The 10,884-nt window shown below is 43.3% G+C and overlaps 1 pseudogene; it reads left to right on the top strand.

Moving 5' to 3' along the window:
• Positions 1-948: 948 nt before the first annotated feature.
• On the top strand, positions 949-1,477 carry LOC101641220 (annotated as a pseudogene).
• The last annotated feature ends 9,407 nt before the right edge of the window (positions 1,478-10,884 follow it).

Here is a 10,884-nt window from a genome sequence, read left to right as displayed (position 1 = left end):
ACCACGCAGGCAAGAGAATATATATGTACATTATACACACACACACAATTCTGAGAAAGAGAGAAAAATATTAACCTAGAAGCAGCAAAATTGTCCCTCAAATAAAAATTGAAATTAGGTCAGTTCCAGATACACAAAAATGAAAGACAGATGTGAAAACCAGGCCAACCTTAGCAGATATACTAAAGGACGTTCTTTATTATTTATTTGTTTGTTTAATTAAAAGATCATTTGATTAGGGGGCTCTTACAGCTCTTATAACAATCCATACATCAATTGTATCAAGCATATTTGTACATGGGTTGCCATCATTCTTTTCTAGACATTTACTTTTTATTGAGCCCTTGGTAACAGCTCTTTTTCCCCCCTTGTGACCCTTTGATAAATTATTATTATTTTCATATCTTACGCCGACCGCTGGCTCCCTTCCCCCATGGTTTCTGTTGTTTGTCCCCTGGAGGGTGGTGGTGGTTATGTGTTGATCATCATGGTTGGTTCCCCCTTCCTCCCCTCCTTTCCCCACTGTCCCTCTTCCTTTCTGGTGTGGATACTGCCCATCTTGTTCCTGGATTCAGTGTGTCATGAAGTCTTATCTCTCATCTGTACCTCTACATGATCTGGTCTAGCCCGCAATGAAAGGCAGTAATGAGGTCATGATAGTGCGGAATGAGGAATCATCAAGGAACCAGAGGAGTATTGTGTGTTTCACTGGTGCTTTACTGCACCTTCCTGCGGCTCCTCTGAGAGTAATTCTTTAATTACTCTGTGAGTAAGTCTTTAATTTAGTAATTCTTTAGCTAGAGAGCCAACAACAGCAGATAACATCTTGAATTAACATACACGAAAAGCACCACCCAGAAGTCAACCCCGAGTTGGAGAGATGACTGCAGTCGATTAAAATGATAAATCTGTCCCAGTGTCACTGAGCGAGCAGCAGCCTGAACAGCCATGGCAGCCACAGCCCCCGGCACCAGGGCTTCTGGAGTGACAGTGAATGATGAAGCCCTCAAAGTTTTTAATGATGTGAAAGTAAGAAAATCTTCTACACAAGAGGAAATCAAATAAAGAAAGAAAGCCGTCCTCTTCTGCTTAAGCGATGACAAAAGACAACTAATTGTAGAGAAGGCAAAGCAGATCTTGCTGGGTGACATTGGTGAGACTGTAGGTAGAAGACCCCTACACCTCTTTTGTGAAGTTGCTTCCTCTGGATGATTGCCGATATGCTTTGTACGATGCCACATACGAAACAAAAGAGTCTAAGAAAGACAACCTAGTATTTGTATTCTGGTCTCCTGAAAGTGCACCTTTAAAAAGCAAGATGATGGATGCTAGCTCTAAAGACGCCATTAAAAAGAAGTTTACAGGCAGTAAACCTGAGTGGCAAGTTAATGGCGTGGATGATATTAAGGACCGCTCAACCCTTGGAGAGAAGTTGGGAGGCAATGTAGAAATTTCACTTGAAGGAAAACCCTTATAAAATGACAGTCACTTGCCAGCTGGATCTTAAGGAGTTTTCCTTTCTCCAGTACAGGCCATTGGAATAGTACTAGGGTTCTTGTTTGTTTTTCTCATCCCCCACCCCCACCCCTGTCCTTTCAACACATGAATAAAGGAGAGAGCATTCATTTAAGCAGCCTACCAGTGATTGCCATTGGACTGTGACAACTGTTACTTTTATGTAGAACCCAAGGAATGCCTTTCTTTAGCCCAAACAGCTGGTTAGATGCCTCCCCTGGTGCAAGTACCACAATGAATGTGATTGTCAATGTGAATAGCTTAGAATACTGTAAAGAGCAAGGTAATTGAATGCCTTGAAAAGTGTTATCCACTGGTTCAAGGGTCCTCAAACTATGGCCTGCGGGCCACATGCAGCCTGCAGAGGACATTTATCCGGCCCACTGGGTGTTTTTGCCCCATTTGTTCTTTTACTTCAAAATAAGATATACGCAGTGTGCATAGGAATTTGTTCATAGTTGTTTTTTAAAACTGTAGTCCGGCCCTCCATCAGTCTGAGGGACGGTGAACTGGTCCCCCATTTTAAAAGTTTGAGGACCCCTGGAGATGGTAGACTTTATTCAGTATTTATTCAGTATTATTTATAGTTGCACTTGGTTGCAGTTCTGTGAAACTCAAGCATTCATACACCTCACCTGCCTTGGCAAGTGAATTTTTGCAAAATGGCAGCACAGATAACACTGTGCATTGAACACACTTTTTTTTTTTTTTTGTAATGCGTTTAACCCTCCGCCCGGAGGAATGCCAGTGAAGTTGCGGATCCTGTGTCATCAGCTTGTCCAAGGGCCTCAGTGTTCATTGCTGTCCCCTGCGCTGCACATCTTCGTAAAGGAATAGCTGTTAGTGCCTTTGGGTTTTCCATTCAGTGTACACTACTGAGTTTAGTTTTATGTTTATCATGTGATGTTGCAACGCTAAAGAATATTTTGAATATCAGTCATGAGGGGAATTTCTGTATGAAAGAACTTTAAAGGGAACTTTGGTTTTGAGCTGAACTCCTCACCTCACAAAAAATGGCCACGTTGCAGTAAACATTTTGGCACATTACCGAATGGTGTCTTGTTTTCCTTGGGATGTTTGAAAAATGCTATGCAAAACGACGTCTAGGGCAAACAGCTATTAAACTCTTCATTGGTCATTTGAGACTTTTTGGTACAATATTTATGCATGATATTTCCTTAATTTGACTTAGTTGGTTTAAAAGGACTCATCCTAAAGCCAAGTAATTTAAAAATACCATTATTATAGAGCAGTACTTTTATAAGCAGTTTATTTATTTCATTATATTTTAATATGGAGATCAGAAATTATTTTTTGCGTTTTGACATTAAGTATTCTTCAATACCTCGTTTGTTCTCTGGATAAATTGGGGTAGTTATTTTTTTATTACCCTTTCACATCTCTAAGTAGTTGAGTAGTAGAAGCAGGAAACTTTTAGTTGGATATAATGAAAGTAATTTGGCAAACTGGATTTGATTCTGCTGGTATGCAAAACCGGCATGCTAGTAAGTAGTCAGTCGTGGCTCAACTTAACCCCATAGCTCTGAAGAACGTTTTATCAGAACATAAAATGGATTTAAAAAACAACAACAAGACAAGCTTGTAATATGTGGAAGTAAGTTTGAGTATAATTAGATTTTTTTTTCTCATATTAAATTATTTTCCAGGTGGAAGAGAGGGTTAAGTGTCTTAAGTTTTCCTTTTAAATGACAGGACTGACTTGGGATTTTTTGCATGGAACAGTTTTATTTCCAGCTTTCAGCTGTCCCTGAGAGCTTTCCTGGAAGTTTCGATGGCTTTTCAGTTAGACCAAACTCTAGTAAGCAAAGCCGGAGAATGCTGACATGTACTAAACTATATGTGTAACTGATCTTGCATGGTAGAAATTTTTACCGACCTATTTCCTCATTTTTCTAAAAAATATAAGGGGTTATAAGTTAGCTGTGCAGTATCTTTTGTTTTTATAGCAGATTACTTAATTTTACATATATGCCTGATGTAGTTAGTTTATTGTGCCAACCTGCCCAATAAACACATGTGGGGTTAATTGAAGGGCAGAGGGATAAATGGCTTGGTGAGCCTCGTCTTTCTAGTTCTCGGGTCTCTTGCTTTGTGATGGTCCCACCAGGGTGCAGCTGCCTTATCCGTTCCCTGCTTCAGCTTGCAAGGCTGACTTCCTGCAAGACATCCCTGAGGAGAAGCCACATGGACCTACCCCGATGCAACCTGGGTGCTGGGGCAGCTGTGTGGAGACCCCTGCCAGTGTTGAAATGTTTACGCATTCACTGACTTGGCTTTCCTCCTGCAGTCAGCATCATTGTGTCTTTTTTGTGAGATGGAGGAGGACTTTGTGGACTAGTGTTGGACATATGGGTGAATGGGTTAATGTTGGACTTGGGGGCTTGGGCAGCACTGGGTTGGGATGTTTTCTTTATGTGCACTTAACCTTTATATAAAACTCTCTCTTATACATAAGTTGCTGTGGATTTGTCTCTCTAAAGTACCCAGACTAACACAATGCCTTTTAATTAAATGGTAATTTCTGAGATTATGGCTTTATACTATAATACTTTGATTTGTTAGATTGACATAACATGCATTTAATTGGTAGTTAAATTCCTTATTGAAATCTTTGTGCATAAAGCCAAAAAAAGTGGTTAAAAATTAATGGTTCGTGGGTTGTTTAAGCCTAACTTAGCATTTGAAATGATCATTTTATTTTATAATCATTTATAATGAAACAATGTTCCAGTTTGTGTTAAAAAGTACATGATGCTAATGGATGCATTTATGGATTGTGATAAGAGTTGTATGAGCACCCAATAAAGTGATTTTTTTTAAAGTGCATGGTGCTAATTAATAAACTATTTAGGCCAATATTTTACTGCTAGCTTGCAAAGTGATTAAGTGTTTAAGAAATAAAACATATGAAAATTTTAAAAATGATAAATCTGACTCAAATGGTTAAAACCTTGGCATTTGATTTCCCTTTTGATATACTTTGAGCTTGATCTGCTTTTTAATATTTTCTATTTTTTCCTTTTCCAAATTAGATTTTATCTCTGTTGTATTTTGTTATTGTTGGTAGTGTTCTTTCCACTCTGTTATATATTTCTCTATGTTTTTCAGTGTATGAAACTCAAGATAGGTGAATCTATGGAGACAATAACTAGAATATGGACAAAATAATAATAAATTATTATAAATTTTTAATTTATAAATTATCAAGGGTTCATGAATGAGGGAGGAGCAGGGAAGGAGGGGAAAAAATGAGGAGCTGATACCAAGGGCTCAAGTAGAAAGAAAATGTCTTGAGAATGATGATGGCAACCAATGTACAAATGTGCTTGACACAATGGATATATGTATGGATTGTGATAAGAGCCCCCAATAAAATGATTTTTTAAAATAACCAAAATATGGACTCTTGGGGGGTGATGCTAAGGAAATGGTGGGAGCATAAGGTGCAGCTGATATCAAGTTCAAGAAAGAAGAAAATGTTTTGTCTCCAATTGTGGTAGCGATTGTACAATACTGCTTGATATGATTGAACTATGGAATAGCATGACATCTGAATTAACTCCTAATAAAATTGTTTGAAGGAGTGGGGGAAGAGAAGTCAACCCAGATACAGAAATATCCAAACCTACAAGAAACAACATAGGAAACCAGAGATATAAATTTGTAATGAACATAATTACAAAGTAAAGAGAGGGTATAGTGTAGTTACAGAATTTCCAAATAGAGAAGAAGTCAAGTAGAGTTAATGAACTTGGGTGAAGCGAAGGTAATATTCAAAAAGAGAGAGTTTGGCAAAAAAAATAATGGAGGCTGGGGAAGACAATGGTAGTAGTGTCTCAGAGGTAAATACTATTATGTACAGGATTCTGCAGCAATGGTGATCTTTTGAGTAGGTCAAAAGGCACTTGTGCGAACAGAACAAGGGATTACTACATGGTTTAAAATCGGAAAAGATGTGTCCCAGGGTTGTATCCTCTCACCATACTTATTCAATCCGTATGTGGAGCCAGTCATCAGAGAAGATGGAAATTGTCAAGGATTCCATCCTGCTTAAACCTGCACTCAGTGTTCTGGTGACAGCAGTCAAGAGATCTAAGGACACATTGCATTGGGTGCATCTACTGCACAAAACTTCTTTAAAGAATTGAAAAGTAAGGATTTTACTTGGTGGACAAAGATGTGTCTGACCCAAGCCATGCTGTTTTCAATTGCCTCATATGCAAGTAAGTGTTGGACACTGAATAAGGAAGACAGGAGAAGAATCGAGGCATTTGAATTGTCATGCTGCCAAAGAACATTGAAAATACCATGGACTGCCAAAAGAACAAACAAATTTGTCTTGGAATAAATACAGCCAGAATGCTCCTTAGAAGTAAAGATGGTGACACTTGGTCTCATAGACTTTGGACATGTTGTGAGAAGGACCAGTCCCTGGAAGAGGACACCATGCTGCACGTGTGTGAAATAGAGGGGCAGTGAAAAAGAGGAAGACCCTCCAGGGGATGGACTGACACAAGCCTGCCACAATAGGCTCAACCATCACAACTGTGAGGCTCATGCAGGACCGGATGGTGTTCTGCTCTGTGGTTCACAGGGTTGTAGGAGACAGAGCTATCTCAAAGACACCTTTCTGAATCTCCACATATATTCAGCCTCCATTGGGTTCTTGCTGACTGCTGATGGCAATGTGAAAAGCTTTGCTCTCCGGCAGAGTTTGTTTGAGAGTGATTGTTATTCCTCTAACCAGGGAGGAGCAGCTCCTAGATTTGCCTAGGTGTAAGACTTAGTGGATTGGTGGCGAACATATGGGCTAATGCTTAGGCAGCACTGGGTAGGGGTGTTTTCTTGATGTGCACTTAACCGTTATATAAAATTCTCTCTTATACATGAGTTGCTGTGGATTTGTTTCTCTGAAGTTCCCAGAGTAACACACTCACATAGCTGTGCGCACCTCCCTTCAATGGTGCATTTAGCCATTTTTACTTCCTTGAGCTCCACATTTTTGCTCTACCCACAACATTGCCGGGTAAGTATTCTTGACTTCCCTTAAAACACTTTATCGGCAAAGTTAAGGTGTTTCACCACAACATTTTCACAAAGAGCTGCTTTAACCTCAATGGTGCCTCCAGCGTTGTCACATACCTCAGCTCCAAACTTACCTCCAGGAGATTCATGAATATAAAGGAAGAGAGAATCCTTCTGGGGCCTAGCCTGCCTCTACTCAATGGGGCCTCAAACATTTTCACTTCTCTCAGCTCAACCCTTACCTCCTGGACTTTCTTGGATCTGAAGGAAAACAGTGAATCTTTCATTTCCTGGGCTGCCCTTCTGTGTACCCTCACCCTAGATGGAAATTGGGGAACTAGGTCTGCGGAGTCATGGGTCATACCTTGACTGCCTGGATAAGAAGGCACTGAATCAATCTTGTAAACTTTTCTCATTTGCCATAATGTGTATATTCCTATCATGGTCCCTTTCCCACTCTGTAGGCCCACCTGCTGTGATGAGTATCTGTTGGGAGTCATGATTTTGTGATCGTTTCTTCTGTTCTCCATGTCCCGTTGAAGTGTAGAGTTTCAATAAATTCTTGGATGCCATTAAGGTTAGACCTCAAAGCCATCAGTGGCACCTCAGGAGTTCAATGAGGACATCGCCTTCCTTAATGGCCCCGGCCATGGGAACCTTATGGAGCAGGAGCAGTGCAACTCTGTCCTCTACAGTTAGTATGACTCCAGGTTAACTCAGGGGCAGCGAGGGTGAAGCATCATGGCGAAGCACTTGGTTTTTAACAAAAAGGCTGGTGGCTCAAACCCACCCAGTGTCCCCATAGGAGAGAGTTCTGGTCATCTGTTTCTACGAAAAGGACAGGCTAGAAATCCCTAGGGCAGGGGTGCTGAATATGCATATCACGATCTACTAGTTGCTCACAAATGTGTGGGTAGATCGCATGGCATTAAAAAAAATAGACGTAAGCCTATCATCAATCCCGTCACTTAATTGATAGCGCAGCCAATCAGATGCAATCTTAGGTGTCAACGCCGCATCCGCAAACAACTGCGCTAAATGCAGCAAAACTGACAAGCGAAGTTATTGCCAATTTTTAGACCTTGTTTTTTCCCCCTCTTAAACGTAAGAAAGGGCATTAAAGTGAGTGGGGGAGTTGGACCAAGTGAGAAGACAAAAACGTATCACTTTCATATGGAATGGGAGATTTTGACACTACAAGCGGACATTCAGCTCAAGTCCAGAGCGCATGAACAGTTCTGGAACTTACTCGCAGAAGGAAAGTACCCAAGCATGAGAAAATGTACTACCCCCTTGACTGCATTATTCAGCTCTACTTATTTATGTGAGTCAACCTTTTCCCACATAAAGATCATTAAGTCCAAGTACCATTCCACCATGACCGATCATCATTTGGAAGTGTGCTTGAGGCTGGCTGTCAGCAGCTACTGTCTGGACTATGCATCCCTGGCTCATTCCATTCAGTGCAAGTCATCAGAGTAAACTCAGGTAATAACAAAAAATGTACATAGTTAATTGTGTTGTGTTGTGCCATATGGACTCATTCAGTTATGCAAGGTACATAAACATACATTGTACATATACAGAATTATCAATGCCTTTATGAATAAATGTAATAAATAAAATATGTTTTGTATTTTTGTAATTGGTAGATCATTTTGACTTGATCATTTTATAAGTAGCTCGCATGCTGAAAAAGTGTGAGCACCCCTGCCCTAGGGGGTAACTGCCACGTGGGGTCGCTTAGTCAAAAACTGGATGGCACCTAACAACATACAGAGAATTAATAAATCAACTCTGAGTCTTGGCTTAATTAGGGAGTCTGATCGTCCTTACAAAAAGATAGGAGCTTTTAATACTTCATTTTTGTAACACTTTGAATATGTAAATCAAGGATTTTCTCTCAAGGAGGAGGAAGGCATGCCATGCTGCATTCAGATCTTATTCGTGGTTTAAAAAGCAGGCAGCTCATCTTTACGATTTCAGCAATATGCTGGAATCTATTATTCTTTTGACTGATGGCATGTTTAATGAGAGAGCAAGCTCCTTCCAATTCATAAATCAAAATGTAAAACCAGAATCCTTGAAATCACAGGAAGGCATTTTAACGACATGCACAACTACTGGCACGAAAGGCGCGATCCCAGGCCAGGCGGACCCCAGGGCCCCGGGTTGGAGCAGCCCCGCCCCACCCACTCCTTCAGGCATGCACCCACAGACAGCCCCAGACGCAGAGCCAGCGCCCTGGAAACGACCAAGGCCTCCTGAACGAACCCCCATTCGCTGGAAACCCATTAGAACTAACCAACACTTGAAATTCCATCGTCCTCGTAACCTTGTGTGGGCGTTAAAAAAACTTTTTTGAAACCTGGAGGGTGCACTTGACCGGGGCTCCTTGCACCTGGAAAGGGACTGAGGGCGCACGGACTCTCTGGTCCGTTTCTTGGGCTGAGCCCCACACGGCTCTTGGCCCCGGAGCTCGGCCGCCACGAGAGCTCGCACCCTACAGCATCTCGCACGAAGGGACGTGCGCCAGGGCCTTGACTCCGTGGCGCCTAATTCCGTACGGGTCGGTCCCGGGGCAAGAAAACTACGGGAGTAAGTTGGCAATCGCCTCGCCGCGGGCACTAGGGATTTGGAACTGGAGACGCATCGTGCGCGGTGACCCCGAGGGTCTGCGATTCGCATCCACCAGCCGATCCGTGGGAGCAGGGCCGCTCTCTGCTCTCAGAAACAGTCGCGGCTTCTGGACCCCTCCGCTGGGGCGTGGGGGCGACGAGTCTGCACTGGCCCCCGGCCGGAAGTTCGGGACTTTGCTCCGGTGTTCGAAGCTCCATCGCGCTCCCCTCGTGGGGGGTTGGAAACCTGCCCCGGCGTCCCGGGGGTGGGGGGGCCCTAGGTCTCTCGCCCGGGTGCGTGCAGCTGGGCCCGGGAATCCCCCGCCCGGCGGCTGGATCGTCTGCCCCCGCGCGCCCGGCTCTGGGCAACGCGGCAAGCCTGCAGCCAGCCCGCCTGGGAGCCCTCTCCCTGCCAACCCTTAGGGGTCCCTCATCGGGACCGGCCACTTACCAGGGGCAGCACACTTAGGGCGACGAAGGTGCGGATCCTCCAGCCTAGAAGCCCGGCTTCCCGCCACCTGCGGCTTCCTGGGGCGCGCCCTGCCCGGATCCCCGTCTCTCCGGTGGCCTGTGCTCTCGCTCCCCTCCTCGACAAGGCCTTACTCTCTGCTGGCATCCGACCCGCTGCGTCCTCAACTGTCCGTCTGTTTCCCACTGTGCTAAGTCCTGGGTCCCGCTCCTGGCACTAGGTGACTAATCGCTGCCACTGTCTTGAAGCAGCACCCCAGGAACTTACTTACTACGTAGTTATTTACCCAGATGTGGGTGCCAATCAGGAAGTACCCCAGTAAGCCAGCCGCATCTCACTGGCTAGGTGTCCTCAGGCCTGGTTCTTAGCGGGGACACACCTCTGAAAAAGATGTGGCCCAATCCTGAAGGTGGAGGACCCTGAACTTCAAGGGACCATAACCAGTTTGACCAGTCTGAACTGGTATGTCCCCAAAATTCGTATTTTCTCTCTCTTTCATGTCATTGAAAATGTTGTTTTTTTATTTTATTTTTAATAATCATTTTATTGGGGGCCCATGTAACTCTCATCACAATCCATACATGCATCTATACATATGTTACCATCATCCTTTTCAAAACATTTTCTTTCCATTAGAGCACTTGGTATCAGTTCCTCATTTTTTCTCCCTCCCCCACCCTCCTACCTTCCTGCCCTCATGAACCTTTGATAAATTATAAATTATTATTAGTTTAAGCTAAGTTACAGATCTAGCAGGAGGGAGCAAAAAGTGCTCTTGGGGAGTCTGCGAGTGCTGAAATGGAGCAGAAAGGGGAGATAGGCCAGGATTTACATCACCCTAGAAATTTCATCCTCAAGTTCTATGCCCTGGAATGTATCCAATCTAGACATGTTCAGGCTTTTTCTTGGTCTAGCACGTATTGCAGACAGTCATCTGGTCACGCCCCCCTGAGGTTAAGAGGAGCATTAATAGATATGTCCAGAAAGTCCTTACAAGGTTGAAGAGGCCTCACCCCAAATCATTTCTTTTTATTATTATTGGTTGTGGGGAACAGAAGGAATTCTCTTAAGTTGTCTCCCCAAAATATGTACCAAACTTAGCTGCTTAAGAGTGACTGTCGGCAAAAGTAGGCCAGAGGTTATTCTCCTTGACATTGGCCATCTGTAGTGGCTAGACCATTAGTCTGACTCACCCTGAATAAGACCCACTCCCTTCTGATAAGGATAATGGTGGTC

This window comes from Echinops telfairi, unplaced genomic scaffold, assembly GCF_000313985.2.
Source record: "Echinops telfairi isolate 266 unplaced genomic scaffold, ASM31398v2 ScPeMD7_9;HRSCAF=40, whole genome shotgun sequence".
Classification (NCBI taxonomy): domain Eukaryota; kingdom Metazoa; phylum Chordata; class Mammalia; order Afrosoricida; family Tenrecidae; genus Echinops; species Echinops telfairi.
This window is presented reverse-complemented; position numbering and strand designations above follow the sequence as displayed.